The 20,907-nt window shown below is 42.9% G+C and overlaps 1 protein-coding gene and 1 long non-coding RNA gene across 2 annotated transcripts in view; one reads left to right on the top strand and one right to left on the bottom strand.

Annotated features, from left to right (window-relative positions):
* Positions 1–20,907, top strand: part of znf407 (zinc finger protein 407) — a 202,833-nt gene that overhangs the window by 27,256 nt on the left and 154,670 nt on the right. The gene's annotated exons all lie outside the window — the stretch shown is intronic.
* Positions 9,135–20,907, bottom strand: part of LOC107837148 (uncharacterized) — a 69,174-nt gene continuing 57,401 nt past the window's right edge. The window contains exon 2 of the long non-coding RNA XR_001663152.1: positions 9,135–9,402. This is a non-coding gene — a long non-coding RNA (uncharacterized LOC107837148). The remainder of the gene's footprint in view (positions 9,403–20,907) is intronic.

Consider the following 20,907-nt stretch of genomic DNA (forward strand, 5'->3'; position numbering starts at 1 on the left):
TATATATATAGTTATATATAGTTGTTTGAGTTACCTCGCTTCCTAATTTTGGCCCTAGTTCAGCTTTGGCCATTATTCGGTGGCTTAATATCACTGGATCCTCATGATTCTCCCATTTATGAAGCGATATTGACCATCGTCTTATGCGAAACGGATAATAAGCCGTGATGAATGGCTGACATTAGTGATGAAATTACATCAACCTTAACAGGCTATTGTATTAACACACCTTGCCGATTCCACTCCTCCCCACCGCCCGTTTAATTGATTAATTGCTGACGGGGATGGATGAGGGGCCGGTTGGTCCTGGATCGGTGGGGCTGATTGCTAGTCAACCGTAAACAAGGAGCGGCCACAGCAGGCCCTCAAGGGCAATATTCATGCTCCCCAACCTTATGGTGATTCCTTATCCAGCCGTGACAAGAGGAAAAATATTTGACCATAAAAAGGCTGGTATAAACCGGGCTGACATATATAAAGCCCCTCTCTGTTTTTCTTACCCTCCCTCCCTCCTGGCCTGTGCCGCGTCTCCTTTAGTGCTCAGCGCACCCGTCGGACTCCGAAATCACCCGACCTCGTCTGCGCGCGCGAGCCAGAGTCCCTCAGGTAACCCCTGAACATCCCCAGCTTTAAATATGGGCAAATAATGGCAGCGTGAGTGATGCCGCCCGCGTCCTTGACTGGGATCCTTGGTGTGCCGTAGCCACTCCTCAATGTCTTGGAGCCTTGCGGGACGCATAAAACACCCTGATGGCAAGAAATCCCGAAGCCTGACTACGGCGTCTATTGGAAGGATGCGAGCCCACCCTGAGCAAGCAAAAGGGGTGGGCTCGCATAATCTTTGCTCTGCTGTAAGTTTGACGACGGGGACACTCTGTCCTCTTTAATGTGTTTACGTTTCAGAAGTGGCGCGACAAAGTCATTAAAGCGCAACGCCACACATCCCATGTTCTTTGCGTCTTTCCGGCCTGGTTTGTGGCCCCGGTAAATAATGCCGTGTGTAGATCCGACAGAGGCTAGGGGTCGGAGTCGCTGCTGGCACTTAAAGGCACACGACTATTCTGAACCGTCCAATAGAGGCAGAGGGGGGGGGGGTTAAATTTCATTGTGCAACCAAGATGGAAAAGGGGGTAAGTTTCTACTCAGGCCTCTCCGACTGTCAAGACAGGAGAACAGGCGGCCGTAACAAGCCGGAGACCCTTCTGTCATCCGCGGCGCCTCGGCTCTGTCCGACGCAGCCCCACGTTAACCTCTGTTCCGATGAGGCCCTCCAGGCGGAGGCGTATAGGTCTGAACCCCCGCAGCCAGCCGTGAAAACGCTGACACATCGATTACCCCACACGAGGAAAAAAAAGGAAGAAGAAGAAGAAAAAAAAGCAGAGCTTGATGAGTTGGAACGCGCGGCTCGAACATGAAGAAGATGCATTTATTCACTTATTCTGTTTATTCAGCAAAACAAACACGAGGTCAGGATTATGCTGCAACACCGACAGCCTGTTGTCTGTTAGAGTTAAATTTCAAATTAACCAGTTCACTCTGCCCACTTTTATGGTCATTTCAAAGCATGCACGCTGTCCAACCCCCCATCCCAATGAGATAGCCGGCCGTGTTTCCTCCAAGTCTACTCTGAAGCTCAAAGAAACACTCACTTGTGGGTTGCACTCTCTCTGCTGAACATTAGATGGCGCCATTCAACTTGGTTGAAAGCCCAAGCACCGGGCTCATTTGCAAAATGTGACTGCCTGCTGTGTGGTGCATGTAGATGTCTAGCACAGATGAAATATAGTTAAGATTCAGTTTGTTCTGTTGAGAGTTGAGTTTGGATTGTCAACTTTATTTATATGTGAAGGTTAAAGTTAAGTGAGATCGCGTTAGAGCTGGGTTTTGGTGTAAATGTGCAACACCAGACCTGTTTGACAATAACGAACCTATTGATTATTATTTATAATACTTGTGTTTTGCTTTGATCTGATCAAAGAAATTCTTACCTTTGTTCACAATTTCTTAGTAGGATATTTTCTTTGACATGGCGGACTGCTGCTAAATGTTAGATCAGAGTAAAATGAGCCAAGTTGGAGGTTGGGCTAGTCGGTAGCAGGTCAGACGGCGTGATGTGGGGAGTGGGGGACGGAGAGGGAGTGGTGGTGTTCCTGCCGGTGCTGCTTTAACTAGGACAAGCCTCTCTATAGCAGCGGAGCTCAGGGGCCGATCAGCAGGTCTCAGGAGAGGCTCCCTACACCGCCGTCTCACCAGGGCCTGTCACGGGGGAGCTGACGCTGGGGCTGGCTGGATGTGGGGCTGCTGCGATGATGATGATGATGGTGCTGGTAGTGGGCGAGTGGGTGGGTGCGGGGTGACATGCCGAGAGGGCAATTACAGCAAGGACAAAGACTACACAGTGATAAGTCCCCACAGCAGCCCTAATGAAGAGAGCAGGTTAGCCTGTTAAGAGGAGCGGGAAGGGGGGCTGGGGGGTTGAGGAAGCGAGCTCGGCCTCGGCGCGCGCGCTTGTTTGCTACTGAATACGTTTTGCGCGCGTTTAACCTACCCGAGGAGCATACGCTTCCAGAGGTCAGGTTACTCACCGTCCTTCGCTAACCTCACTAACTGACGCCTCTTCCCGAGACGCTGTTTTTTTTTCTCCCTCTTTTTTTTTTTTTTTTCTTTCCTCCTCGTGGAGCAAATGCAAACAACAACACGAGACTGGAAACCAGTCCCATCTGTAGGGAATTCTGTTCCTGTGGCTCTGTGAGGAGCTATGAGGGGAAGTCCCGGTGCAAGCTATTAATGAAACAAAACGTTTAAAATAAGCACGCCTTCGCTGGATAATTGTTTCGCCTTAGTGGATCTGAAAATGTGCTTTTATTATAAAGTCTAATTATTTATTTTTTATGGTAACACTAAAACTTAAGAAATTCAGTGCGTCATTTCCTGATTTTTTTTTTTTTTCATAAGCGGAAATAATTTGATTTTTTTTAAAAACACACACACAAAAGGTGAGCAGAAAAACGTGGGAATGCTGGTTGCTTTACTGGTAACTGGTGCGAATATAACCAGGCCTCCAATACCTTACCACTTTTCATCAGCTTTTCTTGTTTTCATTGACTTTCTCGTTGTTGTTTTTTATTTTTGTTTTTTGGGGGGGGCTGGTGGGGGAATGGGACTTGCGGAGAGGAAAGATGGTGTGTACCTGATACTGCTGTGTTGGCACACCAGTCTGGGATCTGATAAGGGAGCCCCGTGGAGCGGCACTTATTCAAATCAGTGCATGTTCACAGTGAATGGGGAGCAGGTAGAGGCAATAAGATACAAGGCGATAACCTTTCTGGAGAGGCAGAGGGAACGGTTTTACACCCCGTTTCACAGCTGCATAGGATGAGGGATTTTCAGCTCAGTCTAATTGATTAGCTTTATGTGGAGTTTAATGCTAAAAAAACAACAAAAGGCTTTTTTTTTTTTGTTAAAGTTTAAACAGTTTTCTAATATGTTAGGCTGTTTTACCCTCCCGATCTTTAGCTGCTTTGTGCATTAATCAGCTCCCAACCTCTGCATTTACTGCTTAGAAGTTGTAGCGCCAGCGTGTGTGCGTGCGTGCGTGTGTGTGTGTGTGTGTGTGTGTGTGTGTGTGTGTGTGTGTGTGTAAATATGTAACTCCCTGTTTCTATTAAACACACATTTAAATTTAACACCACCCATTTATTTATTTATTTTTTTTAGCATCCCCCACCTCCCTCCAAACGCAGTCTCTGATAAAAAGCAGAAGCGCACGCAGCACCGGGGTGGGCCTGTAGAAGTAAAAACAAATAAATAAAAAATAAATATCAGTGTTTATGACACAAACACTGACACGCACACACACATTACATGAAATCAATTAAGTTTAATAACTCTGATCCGCAGTGATCAGTTTTAAAGCGGCTGTGCAGAAGTCTGAGGCGAAGCTTTAAGCTTAATTGCGGCGCTCGGTGGTGGTGTGCCAGGCGTTCTCGAGGGGTGATGGGGTGGAGGAGGGGGGTGGGCGGAGGAACATATGTTGCTTGAGCCTAACACACGACTCAGCAGTGATGGTTAGATGTTTGGCTGGGATGCAAGCTTCGAAGGCCTCGGCCATAATGCGTTTGGCTTAGAAGTGCAGACCTGGTCTATAAAACCGCATCGCTTGGGGGGTAAAAAAAAACAAAAAAAAAACAAAACACTGCTGCAATAGTGTTTCTGACCACGCAACTAATGAAAATTTAAAAAAAGAAAAAAAGTTTTAGATTAATAACTTTAATAAATTATCTACCTTTAACAAATTTGTTGTAAATTTACAACTTTGTTTCTTTTTGCTACAAGCAAAACACAGGAAAGTAATTCTATTTTTTATTTTATTTTTTTGGGGGGGGGAGGGTGTTATGTTGTGAAAATCTATTTTCAAATCTATATTTTATGCATTGAAAAAAAAAAAAAAAGCAATACCTCCACACACACTCGGAGAGGCTGGCTGTATTAATGGGTTTTAGATTTAGCAGAATAGTGACATGAAGTACAATAAGACTAATAATGTATATGGAGGGCTATTGGGCAGCTCATTACTGTCAGGGGTCTAATGTGCAACCTCCGTATTTCTTCTAAGTAGCCCACCAAGAGAACAAGATAATGAAACACCCAACCCCCCCTGCACCCGCTCCCCCGTTTGCAACCAAACATCACTAATCTAATATATTAGTCGCCCGTGCTCCTTTATGCGTGAGCAATTATTCTACAAAAAATAAAAATAAAAATAATAAAAGTTTCCACGCCGCGGCGAGGCGACAAAGGCAGAAGGACCGCGGACACATTTGACGGCTGCGTGGCGACTCTGATAGGCCAAACGGCGGTGGGAAGCTGCCACTTTTAATCACGCGGGAGGGCGACAGCTTTCATAAGAGCACGCGGCGACTCTGACTGCTCTAATAAGGAGAGGTGACAGAGAAAAAAACTTTGTGCGTTAGTGGCAAAATAGAGACATGGGGTAAGGAGGGTAGGCGTGGGGATGGAGGTGGGGGCGGGGGGTTCATTTTTTTATTTATTTATTTATTTTTTCTAGTTCAGGTTGAGCATAACAGTCGAATTTCACCATCTGAGACTGGATTTGTGGTGAAAGAATGTCAGCATTAATAAAGGGCTTCGGGGACAAGGTCACACGGGTGCCTGTGCAGCAGAACACCTCGAGTCTGTTTGTTTCTTCAGAGACGGGCAGAACATGCTAAGACGTCTCCGTGTGCATAAGGTAACCGACCGGGACACCTCCCCACCCCACCCCACCCCACCCACGCCCTCATCCCCTCCGTCAATGTCTTATCGTAAAGTCTAATTTATGATTTCTCAACCCCCCCCCCCCTCCTTTTTTTTTTTTAGATTCAAAGACAATCTGGGCTTTGCTTTAGACAAAAAAAAAAGGAGCGAAAAGGAATGATGCTTTGAGGATATAATTAAAGATATCGTTCAAAGAACAACTTTTTGCATATTTGAATTATTACTGTCGTTAAAAACCACACAAAATATGGAAATATGATTGCCGGAAGCACATAAATCAATGATCAGCAAGGCCTCAGAGCCCAATAAATATGGGGAGTTAAATACTTTAAAATGCAAATCACATCTAAAATTTGCATATGGGTGAATTTAAAGGAAGTGTGCTTCCTTAAGACCCTCTGAGGTAGAAACTAGTGGAGCTGGAGGGGCTTCAGGGAGGGGTTGTGGAGGACACAGACAGACAGGCCAGTGTGGTCGATTTTATATTTATATTTGTGTGTGTGTGTGTGTGTGTGTGTGTGTGTTTTACTCCCATTGTCATTGGTCAAGTTGTTGGATCGCTCTCAATGATAGCAGCTGAAGTGGGCTGACAGACATGACTGCATTGCTTTTTGTGGATCCAGAAAGTGCCTTAAGTGATCTGAATAATTAGGAGTTAATTATTCTTCATCCATCTAAATCAGAAAAGGACAGATATGGGAGTGGAATTATAATTTTAGCCCGACGCTCCGTCTCGTCCTAATGTGGTAAACTAAAGTGACTGTGAATAATACCTACTGACCTTCGAGTAATTACGCCTCGCTTGGCAATTTGCTTGCTGTTGCTAATTGAGGGTATTGATTCAGCGATATTCATATTAAAAATACATATGTTTTATGGCTGGGATTCTTTTTCTTTTTTTTTTTCTTTTTTTTTTACTTCTGGTTGTGTTTAATGTATTATTAATCCTTATTATTATCTTATTTTTTTGAAAGCGTAATTAGGAGACAGGATATGCAGCACTTGAGGGTTGGAGGAGAGTTTCTTTGTCCTAATCACCGTTGCAGGTAGTTTATGTTTTTGCAAAAACTTTCTGCTGAAACTGCAAAGCCTTTCAAAAGTTTTCATACGCCGATGCGTTTTTTGTTTTTCAGAAGGAAAATGCTGTGTCTTTGTTTTTGTTTGTTGTTTTTTTTAATAAGAACATTTTTAGTCACTGCATTTCATTCTGATAATCCTACATAAAATCCATCAGAAGCCTTAAAGAGCTGCCGTTTTTAGTAAAAAAACAAACAAAAAAACTCTTTGTCTCCTGTGTTGGAAAAAAGGAAGGCGTTATTGACAGAACATCTAATTTAAAGTTGGGTCATGAGAGCAGACTTGGGGTTGGAGGGTTCTGATCACATAGAGTAAACATGTGCATGCAAAATGCTAAGTGTTGCATTAAACTACAACTACACATCAGCCTGAGTGCTCCGGTCCTCACTATGAAACACAGTAGTGGCGGCATTTTGCTGTGGGGATGCTTGTCTTCACCTGGGGCCGATTCTGTGGAGCATTCCTGGAGTAAAACCTGTTCTTGCAAAAGTATTCATCTGGTTTTGCCATATTTCATTGAAAACTATATCTAATTTTACAATGTTTTTATTTATTTATTTAGTTTTGCAAATAAAGTTATGTAAAATATGTATTTACCCCCCTTTTACTTTGATACCACGTAATTAAAATTCATCAGAAATCTCCAGAGGTCAATACTGTTGATCTGTGTGTAATGTAATCTCAGTATAAAGTATAAATACCGCTGTTCGGATTCAGGCTCTGAGGTTTGCTGAAGCATTTTAGGTTTTTATTTGAAATCACACAATTATAAATATGTATTATAAAAATGCAAGACGGTCAAGATTCTCATAAAAGCAAAGATCCCAGGAGCTTTGCATAAACTGCTCCTGTGTTTTTTTTTTTTTTCTTTCCCCCCTTCTATCAGACATTTAAAGATTCTCTGGTGGCTCCGCCGGATCAATGGACATGATGTCTCCTTGTGCATTAACACTTAGGTTAGACTGTTAGGTTAGAAACCTGCCCTACACCCTCCTGCAAAAAAAAAAAATCAATTTCCCCTTTGGAGTCAGAGGGGTGGTCTGTTAGTTTCTAAGGCATACCTTTACCAATATTTCTGTGTGTGTGTGTGTGTGTGTGTGTGGGGGGGCGGCCCTGGGACTGTCACTCGTGAGCTTCAGGACACGAAGACGTCCTTCCTGTGGCGCCTGCAGGTATTGACCAGAGCCGAGGACGAGGTGGCTTCCTTCAAACACGTCTCAGCCCCCGTAATATTTTAAGCCCAGCGGAGCTCCGATGGCAGCTAGCAAGCCTCATAATAACCCAGATAGGGATCGATGGCACTGGATTTAGGCACTTACCCCTGCTAAAACCGGTAAACTCATTTGTCTCTCCGGAGCGAGCGTTGCCTCCGTTGTTAGAGGAGACACTTTTAAAAGAATCCCCCTGAATTAAGATAATGTGACTGTCTGGTGTGTGATCAGGCAGGCTCAACCGAAAGGACAAGCAGCTTTAGCTCTTTTATTAGCTCCGTGTTTAAGGGGCCATACATGTTTTGACGGAGTCCAACTCTCTTTATGTTATTTCTGTCATGCTGATTAGTGTGCCGGAGAACACCCGTGCTGCTCACGCACCCCCTACTCACACATATGTGCGTTTCTTTGTGTGTGTGTGTGTGTGTGTGCTAAGCAATGCCAGCTCTAAATGAGATGGACCAAAGTGCGATAGCCCCGCTGCTCCGCTGGTTCAAGCCTGGACACAAATTCTTGGTGAAAGACTCAATGGATGCCGTGAAATCGTATTTGCGGTACAGCTAATGGTATGGGACTGGTTCTGCTGGAATGTTCCTCAGAGCGAGAAAACACGTCATTCTGCTGTGATGCGCTCTGACCATCCACACTTTGCCATGCGCGGACCTCGGACTGCGTGTACGGAGCACCCAAATCCATGCCAACTTGCAGAAAAAAAAAATACATCATTATTTCCCACGATGGGACATTAAGACCGGACTAAGACAAAATAAAAATAAGACATTACAAGAATAAAGTCATATTACAAGAAAAACGTAGTACGGGAAAAACGTTGTAATAACATGAGGTTAAAGTCAGAACCTTTCAAAATTAAAGTCATAGTATGGGAGAATAAAGTCATACTGTTATAAAAATAAAGTTGTTCGAGAATGAAGTTGAAATAACGCGAGAATAAAGTCATAATATTATGAGAATAAAATTTAAATAAAACAAGAATAGTATGTTTTGAAAATGAAATCATAAAGTGAGATTAAAGTTGTAATATTATGACTTTATTCTTGTATTACTACTACTTTACTCTCATAATATTATGACTTTATTCTCAGAATTTTATTTATTTTTTATTTTCTTAGCAGTATCCCTAATACTCTGTCGTAACTTCTAGGAAATTATATGAAAAATTCTCATTTAAAATATGCAGGTTATTTTTTTTGTGTGTGTGTGTTTTCACCGGAACGCATAAGGTAAATATATCATTCGAAAAACCTCAACAAACGGAGACGGTTCAGCTTAAGGACGCAGAAGGGTGCAAATAAACGGACGCGCCACCCACACAGCTGTGTGTGCTGCTGCGTGCCCAACACTCGGGGAAGAGAGCACCTCCGAGTCGTTAGAGGTGCTGTTAAAGGTGGCGGCGTCTGGAGAAAGTAGGACAAACTGACACCTTCAGTGGAGAGGAGAGAAAAATACAGTAAAGACAAAGGGAGGGAAGAAAGGGAGGCGATTTGATGAGTCAGAAAACAGTAAAACCTCCCAGAGTTCAAACAAATCTCGCTTTGCTTTTTTTTTTTTCCCCCCTTCTTTTTACAACACCCCTTCATAAAAAAAAAAAAATTAAAAAAAAATCTACAAAGGGCCTTCCATCCGTAGGAGCTAGTCTGCCGTGGGTGTCGCCGACTGCTGCTGCTGCTGCTGGTGGTAATTAGGCGTCACAACACTTAAGCTGGGCGTCTGGCGCAGCGCTGGATTCCTCCTGACGTGACGGAGGGATGGAGGAGTTGTTCAGTTCTGCGCTTTCTTCTGCTCTGCTGGTCATCTGTCCTCTTCTGGGCCCATCAGCCTAAACAGCCCAAAACACACGCACACACACACACATATTTACAAAAAAAAAAAACAAAAAAAACAGGCACGCACGCTTTGTGACCCCTCACAATCCCCCGCCCCTCACACCCTACTTCCAACCCCCACTAGTACCCTCAGGCAGAGGAGGGCATCAGTGTGTTGGAGGGAGAGATATCAAAGCCCTGGAGGAGTTAGGATAGGGCTATGATGTGTGTGTGTGTGTGTGTGTGTGTGTGTGTGTGTGGCCGAGGTTGGATGATGGCGGATGGGGTGGTGGTCAGTACTTGAACCTCTGAATCATTGGCGGTACAGACGACATAGATCAATAGGAGGTGAAGCCACATATATTTTACTAATTACTGCAATAATTAAAAAAGATATTTTGTGATTAAAATAAAATCAGTGCATAGTCAATTATTATTTTTTTTTAGCAAAGCGCATCTAGACACAGTGGACTAATCCTGTTTCAGCCTTGTTGCTCCCTTGTCATAAAATCATTTGACGAAATGAGATTAGCGAAGGGAAGCCTTTTATTCTGTCTTTCTTTTATAGGTCAGCGCCGTAGAGACCGGTGGGAGAAGTTCTGGGTTATTATCACAACCTTCAGAGGGAATAATTTCACCTTAATCGCTTCGAGTGGTTTACTTAAATTGAAAGGGAAGTCAAGGTATGATGAAACGGCGCTTTGGTTTCGATTGGTACGGGCTGATATCTGGCTTCAGAGTTTCAAGAAGTTTTACTGTAATGTCTCGCTGGGACAGAATTGGAAATTAGATCCAGTGTAAAGAATGATTGTAAGAGTGATCGTAATCTTGACCCTTCTTAGGAACAAATTAGTCAAAGTTCAGATCTCAAATACCTAGAAATTAAATGTATGTTATAATAAAAACAGTCGATGTGTTTTCACATTCTAAGAAAAAAATAAATGACTGTCCATAAAGTACCACAACTCTTCGAATTGTAGAGTAAAACTTGTGAGACCACAAGCTAGTGACAGACATTCAAGAAGAAGATAAAGGAAATTGTAGCAATATAAATAAAATGAGACTGAGATTCTTTGTTTCTGTTTCTCTGCTATATATTAATTTTAGTGAAACGGCAGAAACCATGCTGTCTCTTAATATGTATTGGTAAGCAAATGCTCTGCATTACCTGCCTTTTGCTGACAGTTGTCAGGTGAATAAGATGGCTAAACGTAGGATTTCCTCTACTTTCCTTCTTCAAGTTCTTAAAAACCTCATTGAAAAGAAGCAGCTGTTTTTTGTTTGTTTTTTCTTTGCTGCTCAAAAGACCACAGGTAAACCTTTCTTAGGGTAACACGTTTCAGAAACTAACTATTGCAGATTTACCGCGTTGGAAAAACATAATTGATTTTGCTCAACCATGAGTTTGGAATTTGTAAACGTTGCTGGTGTTTAATATTTCTATGTCACTGTTCAGTCACAGAATCTCTCACAAAGGCATATTGGCTCCCTTTGTTTCAGCTGCACTTTGGATGGAGTTAAAATCCAAGTCCTGATTTTCAAATATCTCTCAAAATATGCTCACAAAACTGACTAAATCGGTTTTGTAAGCAAATAAATCAGCTTAACAGGAACTTTACAGAGCAAATGAGCGCCAACACACTGAGCTGTGTGTTTTTATTTCTTATGTTTGAGGTAAGAAACGTTCCTTTAAATGGTCTCTTAAAATAAAATGCAAAGTTTATTAAGACTATAACTATAAAGCTATCTGTAAAACTTCAGCATCAGTAGTAACGGTAGTCGCATTGTTTTTTTTTAAACCGTTAAATTATATGCTACCTTTTATTTTTTTTTTTATTATTTGTTATTACTTTTAGAGCATTTTTAATTGAGTGAACTATTGATATTTCTGCTCAAACTTATGAGATTTAATTCTCATACTCCATTACTCTGATGCCTCTAAATAAAATCCTTCAGACGTGTTGAGAAGTCACTTAATTACTCTGTGGAATCCATCTGTGTTATTTATTAAAAGTATCAATCATGGTTTTCTGTAAACTCTTCAGAGGTTTGTTAAGAAACATTTATTTTTTCGTTCAATAATTGCGACACAGTTCCAGTATGGAGACAACCATCTGTTCCACACCTTATGTATTTATCCTTATATATTTTTCTAGATTTTAATATTGTTAATTTTCCAAAAACAATCTCATTGGTGCTCCATATATCTGCACGAAAAGAAATAATATGGCCGGCTAGTGTTTTTGTATTTGCGATAATCTGTCATTCGGCTCTTAATGCTGCATACATTAGTTGCCTCAACAAAAGGTTTGATTGAGTAAAGAAAAAGTCACGGGAGCTAAGAGAAACTTGCTGTGGCAGGAAATTCAGAGTTTGCATGGCGTGCCAAGCGCAGTGCTAGGCTGCGAGAGAGAGAGAGAAGGAGAGACGCGCTGCTTTTATATCCCCCAGCCACGTCCACGTCCACTGAAGACTTCTGTTTTTACACAGGTAGGCAGTTTGGGGACTATATCTGTACGAAAATGAGGGGTGAGAAAAAAAAAGAAGAAGAAGACTGGAGGAATCAAAGGATGTTCCCCCCTTTAATAATGTAACAAATATTCTAATTTCCAAAAATAAAACCTCCTCTTCATCCTTCCTGCTAATCTGAGCTGTAATTTATTCCAACCCAAGGCCATATTAGTATGCTAGCCAAGGGCAACATGGTTATGACTAAACCAAGATCCCCTCAGACACATAGAGGAGCTCAGGCTCCAACTTGCAGCCAACAATTGAATTTGGACTCCAAACTAGTTGGCGACAAAAAGAGTGAACCTAGCATGCAACATAAAGTTGCAGCCTGGTGCTTCCCTGTAAATCTGTAGATTAATGGGGCTAAGCTGAATTTACTTTTGCACTGATGCTCATCGTTTATTTCACTCTATTCTAATACCAGACAGAGAAAAAGGGCCAAGGTAGCATAGATTTACAGCTCATCTAAATGTAATATGTCATTCTGCTCTTTGCACATGTAAGCATTTTTATTTCTGATTAATTGCGTCTGAATTGTACGTTTCAAATGCGCGTGTGCGTTTCTGTCCACGTGGAAATATTTATGCCATTTTATGAAAAGCAATTGAGCAATGGGACTTTGTACTAACCATCACACAGACACTTCATTACGGGAGCAGTGATAACAAATACATTGTGTAGGATAATGACGGCAGTGGTTCGTACTGTTCATTATATGTCTGGGTGTCACACGGCACTTGGAATTTATCTGCGTGCGTGCGTGGACGTGTGTGTGTGCGTGCGTTTTGTGCTTTTCGTCATTTTACAACATCGTGTTTTAGCAAATGAACGTCTGAACCATCAGGAAGAAAAATATCCCATCATCTGCTATGGGTGACAAACAATATATTTTGGATAATGATTGCGTCTATTGGCTTCTGCATTTGTAAATGTGAGGCAATGAATTTTCTTTGTGAGCAACGGGAGCGCAGATATTATGCCACTTCCCTTCAACAGGCCTGTTGGGTACGTGACGTTCGCTCGTTCAGTGATGAACCGTTTCTCTTAAAATGTTCCTTCTGTGGTAAGAAACACGCAGCACATAAATATTTCCACAGAATATACTTCTGCCTGGGCACTTTGGCAGGAAGCGGGAGGTGCTCCATGTGGAGTAAGACTGGAGAAGGCCTCTGGCACGTTGAATGGCTTCAACTTGTGGGCCTGTCAAAGAGGAGGGTTTTTTTTGGGGCACTGGACTGAATCGATGCCTGCCACACACGCGTCATGCCCTCCCTCCCGGACGAGCCCCGCAGTGCCGCAATCAACAGCATTTTTGCTTCCAAATGTATATATTTAATTTGTGAACCAATGACAGTTTCGCTTGATTTATGGTCCAAGGCGAGATTTAATTAATTGAAAAACGCATATTACCCCGTGACTTAATTATTAGCTAATTAATCACCGAGTACTTGTTCGGAGCTCCCCTCCTTTTCGCTGCTACTTTTCGGGCATATTTCTGTGTGTGCCTGACACTCGAATTTCCTCCTGGGGTCATTTTTATGTGAGGTCATGGTTTTTCTTCCTGAGTGGCTGTTAAGATAAAGAACATCGTGTTCATAAAGAGCACGGCTATCCAGACATGGTCTTCATGCAGAACACAGAAGAGAATTTTCTCACTTTTTAGCAATAAAATCTCACTAAAGATTAGTGGTCTGGGGTAAAGTTCTCATCAGCGATGGATTCCTTACCCCTTGTAGACAAACGTCAGATGCTGAGGTGTAGAAAAGAGATGAAACTCTACTACTGGTGGAAGGTAAGCAGATAATTTGCAGACATCACCTGTTGTAGCTCATTTTAGCTGTTCAAATCATCAGAAATGAACTGAAACTGTTCACAACCACGATATGAGGCTGTTTGCCTTCAACATTGACACAACACCTTGTAATAGCAATTTAAAATAACCTAGACTGAAAATGTGCATGCTGTATTATAGTACAGTATTCGTCTAAAGCTTCATAAGAGAGGTTTTTTTGTCAGTTGAAGAATTTCAGTGTCACTGCATGGAGTTGTGTTGTCTGTGGCTGCCTGATCAGTGACCTGTCGGAGCAGCTTTTTAAAACGAGGGCTATGGTTAGGTTTAGGTTAACCCACCCTAATGAGACTTGGACAAGCACCGAAACATACCAACATAGCAAGATTTAAAAAAAGCAGAAACAAAGTTGAGTCTCCTGTAAAAGTGTGCTCGTTTGGTTAGTATCTGGTAATATGGTGCTGCACACCACAGATGTGAACATTTTCAGCTTGAGTTTGTATTATGGATAAAGGCGTTGTTGCTGATAACTTTATAAAACATTTGAAAAATCCAAACTACCCCTTTAAGACCTGAGCCTATGTGAAAGACACAAATTACAGAAGGACTGAAGAATTATTACCTTCTACAATTTGGGATTCCTTCAGACTTTGCTAAACTATCTCAAAGCTGAAAATCCAGAATCTGTCCCTGCATTTATAGTTGCCTACTCTTGTCCATGTCTACATCCTGTTTATCAAACTCTACAGAGTTTGATAGCTTCGGTGAAATGGCTGCCTCACCGCCAACTCCAAACATTCACACTCCGGTAGAATCGTAACACTCGCCGATCACACAAGCATTCCCAAATTGCTCTCTACACTTCAAACCCTACGAGAAGCACAACTGCCAGTTTGTTGCACACACAGAACATATTCATATTTGGTGCGGTAGCCTTGGGAAGCCCAATTTGCCAAAGGTGTAAGTTGATCCTTGGGGTCATGGTCAGAAACGATGAATAAACGTCTCACTGTTACAGCTGTCAGTGGTTTACCTCTCAGTGGCGGAGGGTCTGAATGGTAGTTTTTATGCCGGTCGGTTTTTCCACTAAAAAAAAAAAAAAAATAGCATGGCAGGTTGATCTGGAGATCAAGGATTTCCCCTGCCGTGAGAGCCTTTCCAGATATGTGCTGTTAGAAAATGATAGGGAACGGACACTTTGGAACGCAGGCGTGCAGGAAGGTGGGCTGAGATGTGGCTGCTATCAAAAGCCAGCCTGCCAAAAACACCTTACCTCCCACAGCCGTTTGCCTCTTTTGACCACTATCTGGCCCCCATGTGTCTGTGCTTGGTAATGGTAAGCGTTTTAAACTATTAGAGCTGCTGTGTAAAAGGCCTGTTTGAGTGCAGGGCTGTCAGTCTGCAATGAGGCAATTGGGGGCGGGGGGCTGTCATGGCTGTCACTCAATGGGAGGATGAGAACTGTTTGGCCCTAATGGATTTCTCCAGGCAGACGGCTCGCACAGCGGTTAGAAATAAAATCGATGCGTTGTCATGAGCGAGTGAGGCATCATCAGACGGCCAGGTGGACGGGGAGGAAAGGGAAGGAGAAAGCCTGCTCGGGCAGTTACATCTATATCTAAAATTGTGTGTGTGTGTGTGTTATGGAATGGAGGGAAGAGACAGACAGATGCTCAGCTTGGCTTTACACGCCCAATGGGGCCTCGGCTATGATTGTTAGCATGAAAGGGGGCTCTGACCTCCATCATCTCCGTTGCTTTTATTTTCCGGTTCTCTTGGAATCGGACGCAGATGCACGCGGACATACCCCCCGCACTCACTCACACGCACACGAATAAATGTGAAGCTAAGCAGACAAGCGGTGTACTGCCCTGACAGGTCAAACATCATCTTGTAGGCAAAAAAATCACTTTCCATTTAACAGATTTCCATCCAGTGATTCCTGGTTTTGACTAGAACCTGCAGAGAATGACGCAGCCAAAGCCCAGGTAGTCTAACAGGATGTGACAGAAATTCACATCTGCACGTCTTTTGTGCAAACTGCAAATTATTCAATGTAGCAAGAGGAACAGACTGGAACATTCTGACAGGATAAGATGATCACGAGCAACCTGCAGGAGGAAAGTTAAAGGGGGGAGGGAAAAAATGAAAGAAGAAAGCCATAATGTATAGTGGATCTCTGCTTTGGAAAACCAACAGTGTCACCCAGAATGCTCAGGAGAGGGGAAAATATGTCATATATTAGTACCCTGAAAATGCCATGCTTTTGTTTGCTTTGAAACACAGACAACCGTTACCAGGTTTGAGGTTTTATTGTAGCACGTATTTACCCTGGTGGCCTGGTGTGTCTCTGGAGCAGTGGTTCTTAACCTGGGTTCGATCGAACCCCAGGGGTTCGATGAGTTGGTCTCAGGGGTTCGGCGGAGCCTCTGCCGCGGAGGTAAAGACACACTGTGTAAAGTCGTGATGACGCCCCGTTTTGCCATCACTTGCTCCAGAGGATCACGTTACATTGCTGAGCCAATCAGAGCTACGGGAAGGAGCTCCACTCTCAGCATGGATTTGAACTAAAACTCACCGTTTTTACCAAATTCTATAGTCAATCTGCTCCTTAGTCGCATCTTTTCGGGGTTGGTACTGCCTCTAGTGGCGTGGGGGAGGTAATACAACTACCTGATTTATTAATTACATTAATAAATCAGAATACCGCAAATTATTTTCTGTGCCGGGAGGTGGTGGGGGGTGTTTCGGTGAATGCGCATATGCAACTGGGGGGTTCGGTACCTCAAAAAAGGTTAAGAACCACTGCTCTGGAGGGACCCGACGGGGGCCACACTTTGGCTTCAGATTGAACCTGAGGGAGCGGCTCTGGTTTATTGATCGGGAGAGTTGGAGGAGGTTGCACCAGGCTGGCGGACTGCAGGCAGGCGACTGATGCTAAGCAGGGGTGCGAGGGTTCAGTGTCGGCACTTGGCTTCTTTGGCTGGATGCCACCTGCGCTTGATGATCCGCTTGCCACTTTTTAGTTTAAGTTTCACTGATGGATGACAAAAAAATGGCGTAAAAACACCTGGAGGGTAGTACCACTCAACTCATGGGTTGATTTTGGCACCAAGGTTCTCCATTGTTTTCCGTCTTGTCCCCTTACATTTTTTCATGCACTCTCCTACCTATCTTTGAATTGAAATAGTATTGAGAACCTGATGATATTTTATTATCTACAAACCACTGGCACCTGCTTTCTGTATATTCAACTCACTGTCAAAACAGATTCATGAAATTAGCTGGAACTTATTTAATTGTTTTAGGTCTTAAAACAATTTCCAAGATCAGCTTATTAACTCAACATTCAACCAAGACTGCTTATGCTATTGGATGCTTACAAGATAGATTCTGCCACTTGGAAACACACCTAGGTGTGATTAAAAACCAGAAAGTTTTTAATCTTTCTGGTAAAAGGGGTATCGGTGTAAAAGTTCAAAGAATGACACAAATCTCTTTTATTAAGGTAATACTGTTTTAAACCTACAAGTGTCAAGCCAAGAGTGTTCATTAAGCAGCCAAATGCAGATAGCTGGACTACTTAAACAACAGGTTGTAATTTGTGTTTTTACAAAGTCTGTACAGGGGAAATCAGGAAAAAGGCAATTAAAGGCCATTGTGTTGTATTTATGTTCTTTATGTTGCCCCAAATCAGAAGAAATGTCACCTTAAGCCACTTGAGGCAAGCTGATGTTGAAAATTCCTGTCTTAATAAAACGGTTTATGGATCACTAGGTAACCACTTCAAACTGGTAGAAACAGGATAAGTAAAGTCTTTTATTTAACATTTTTTAAAGTTAATCTAGCAGAAGCTTTTCTCCCTTTCACGTTTTTCTTTTTGTCTCATTATTGAAGGCACTAACAAGAGCGAAAGTGTTCTGGAAACCCCGCGAAGTCAGAATGCTCCTCGTCTCGTTCTCCAACCAGACTGATAAGCTCGTGTAAATCTATCCTGTTTGTTCAACACCAGTTTTCTGTTTGGAACTTGAGTCGAGACATCCTCCGCACCCCGTCTTGTTAGCCCCTTGGAAACAGGAATCTCTTCTTTTCCTTACTGCTGAACACATGAAAGAGTTGGTTTTGATTAAGGAGGCCTTTTAAGCCGTGAAAGCCCTAAATGTGCTTTGTCCTTAGGAAGATGAAAAGGAGCTGAAGTTAGCCCGAGCCGCTTCTTACCTTAGCTCCTCCAATGGGAGAACCTCTGGGAGGATGCCTGAGAGAGAGGCAAACTCCAAGCCTTTATTCTCTATGCTAATTCATCTGCATTTTACTTGTAATTATGCCCCAGTATCCCTCTTTCTCTTTCGTTCTCTTTCCTCTCTTTTCTTTTCTAACTGCACCCTCCCTGCTCGCCTCCTTTGGCAGATGAAACATTTTTTCTCGCCAGCTCCATCTTCTTCGTTTTTTTTTTTCTACTAAAACCCGATCCGTATCTTTTAGAACTTCACCAAAAACTGTATTTGATTACTTCCATCCAAATTCCTGCTAGAAGAACGAAAGGACGATGAAGAAGAAAAAAAGACACCTTTGTTTCTTGATTCATAAGACATTCATTTGGAACATCACGTTGGAACATCATGCGTCTTTATCAATATGCTGCCCAGGTCCGTTCAAGCCAAAGTGTTTCGTGGTGACGTACGTCCTCTTTCTCCTTCTGACATGTCACTTTCCCTCCATCTCAACGCTGCCATTGCCCATATTTATTTTATCTTGCTAATGTGGGTCACCCCTGCACGGCGGCCGTCAGCGAGCCGCAGTCAAACAGCCGTGTCTGAAGCCTACCTTCGGCATGATTTATGGGCCCGTGTGACGCTCGGCTCTCAGAAGGACCGCCATTGTCCTGCTCCAGCTCTCAGCTCTCGACGTAGGGGCGCTTTGTCTGCGTTTGAGGCAAACCAGATCCCCTTTCTTTAAAAAGAATCAAATTATTTCATCATGTTGGAAATGAAAAGGCTGTAATTACTCCTAATTAGAGCCTGACTTTTTCTTCTTCTTCTTCTTCTTCTTCTTCTTCTTTCTTTCCCTCCTCTCATCATGCCTTTTTTTTTCCTCTTTTTTTTCCCTTTCCGACTCGGGCGTTTCTGAGGTGAATACTGTTTTCCAGAGGGGTTCGAGATTCTCTAAATCAGAGCCCCCCTTTTAGGGCGGGAGAGTAGGAAACAATTTTCTGTTCAGTTTGAAATTGATTAATGTAGGCTCTTGACAGCTCTTCTGGCTTTGATACTCGGTGAACAGGGGGGAGGTCTCGAGTGATGTGATGACAGTGCAATGTTTGCTTTAGGATCTACCTTAATGAGGCTGGCTCCAGCCGTGTCACCGTGTTTCGCAAGCCGGAGGGGAAAACGAGAGGCGAAACACACGCCGGTTGCGGGGCGTTCATACGTGCGTCTGTGTGTTTGTGTTCATGGGCGAAGTCTTGGTGGATCGTCTGGCTGTGGAGGGAGCGGGCCGTGTAGGGTTTCCCCTTTCCAATAACAGCTTTCCATGCTAGAGAGAGAGAGAGAGAGAGAGACCCAGCCTAATGATCGGCCATCACTGAAAATCGTTTTCGGCCCGTCGACTATTTACATGTATCTTTACCGCACAAGTCTCGCCGTTTTGGGCAGCTCGGCAATTTGCTTAGCAAATCCACTTGCCGTTGATCTATCAAAGGGAGGCGGTTGGTGTGTGGCTGGAGAAAGTTAGGAGCTGATTGGAGGGGGGGCTGAAGAGGAGGTGGGCTTTTTTTTTTTCCTCTTTTTCTTTTTTTTTGGAGGACAAGGTGGGGTGGGGGGCACCGAGGGAGGCAAATATTTTCTCTGGCTTGCGACAGCACAGTGAAAACACACTCGTGATGCTGATGTATATTAGAAGTGAACCAGGCAAATATTAGGACTGCCTTACAGTGGCAGAGCGGCAGCGTGCGGATGTTGGGGTGTGTGTGGGATCGGAGGGGCTCACTGTGCTGCTTTGTCACAGTGGTGCTACTTTTATTAGCTTACCATAACACAGTCTTACATAGATGACTCATTTCATGGTTTAAGTATGCATTTTTCTCCTCTTAAACCAAAGTAAGCCCGGAAAATGTTTGTGAAAATAAAGACAATTGCCACAAATTCTATAATTTAACTTCACAGAAATCTTGCAAAATAGTCACATTTTGTAACAGCTTATCTTACAAATGAACCTCTACGTAGGTAATAGTGTATGATTGTCAGCATGAATGTCATGTTTATTTGAGGCTTTCTCCAGTGCTACTAAACCACATATCTGGACTGATGATACAAGATAAAATAAAACACCCAAAAGAATTGGATGGATAGGTTTGAATTCAGTATGAATATTTTGTAATTCTCACAGGGTCAAAAAAAATATTGCCTTAAATATTTATATACACCCTGACTACTCTTTAGGTAACCTTTAATTACAAAGTTGCAGATAAACCATATTTGTTTTCGTAGCTCTCCACATTGGTCTGGGGTTTCTGTAGATCCGCAGTATTTAGGACCACAATCGCTCCATAAAAGCTAGAATCCATGGATACTTGAGACCCCTCTCCAAACAAGCCCCATTTCATTGGTTACGTACAATAGAAACCCTCTCACAAGGACCGCATAAGCTAACCATTACAATCTTTCTTTCTTCCACTCTTGGGGGTACAGCCAGTCAGCAGCAAGGAAAATAAATGGCAGTCCTGGACAAATCTTTGGAAATTGTAAAGATAAGTTCAAATGAGAGAGGTCCTTAAATGGTATTTTAGGCTAAGTTAGTTCTTCATTTTAATCCATTCACCTGTTTTGAGCAATGCAACAGTACCTCTGCCAGCTAAACAGCCCCTTATCACGATGTATTTGCTTAACTCTTGGCATTAGTACTCTTAGATTTAAACGCTTCCAAACATAATTCTTGTTACTGTGGCCAAGAAAACTCAATCTCTGTCTGGCCTGGTGATAAAACCACTCTCCAGAAGGTTTGTTTCTGTGGGAAGCTGCATAGTTCAGTTCAGCTGGGAGAGGTGGATTTTGGAGCAGGAGTTTCTTTTTTTTATTTTTTATTTTTAGTTTTTTTTGTTTGTTTGTTTGGGACAATTCGAGTCCATATGTTCTGTCGACTTGATTCCCCAGTCTTCCAGAAGCGTCGTGTTTACGAAGGACTTAGACCTCTGTGGTTCAGAGGTGGTTCTTGAAAATCCGAACCA

Source organism: Poecilia formosa, unplaced genomic scaffold (genome assembly GCF_000485575.1).
Source record: "Poecilia formosa unplaced genomic scaffold, Poecilia_formosa-5.1.2 Scaffold0, whole genome shotgun sequence".
In the NCBI taxonomy this organism is placed as follows: domain Eukaryota; kingdom Metazoa; phylum Chordata; class Actinopteri; order Cyprinodontiformes; family Poeciliidae; genus Poecilia; species Poecilia formosa.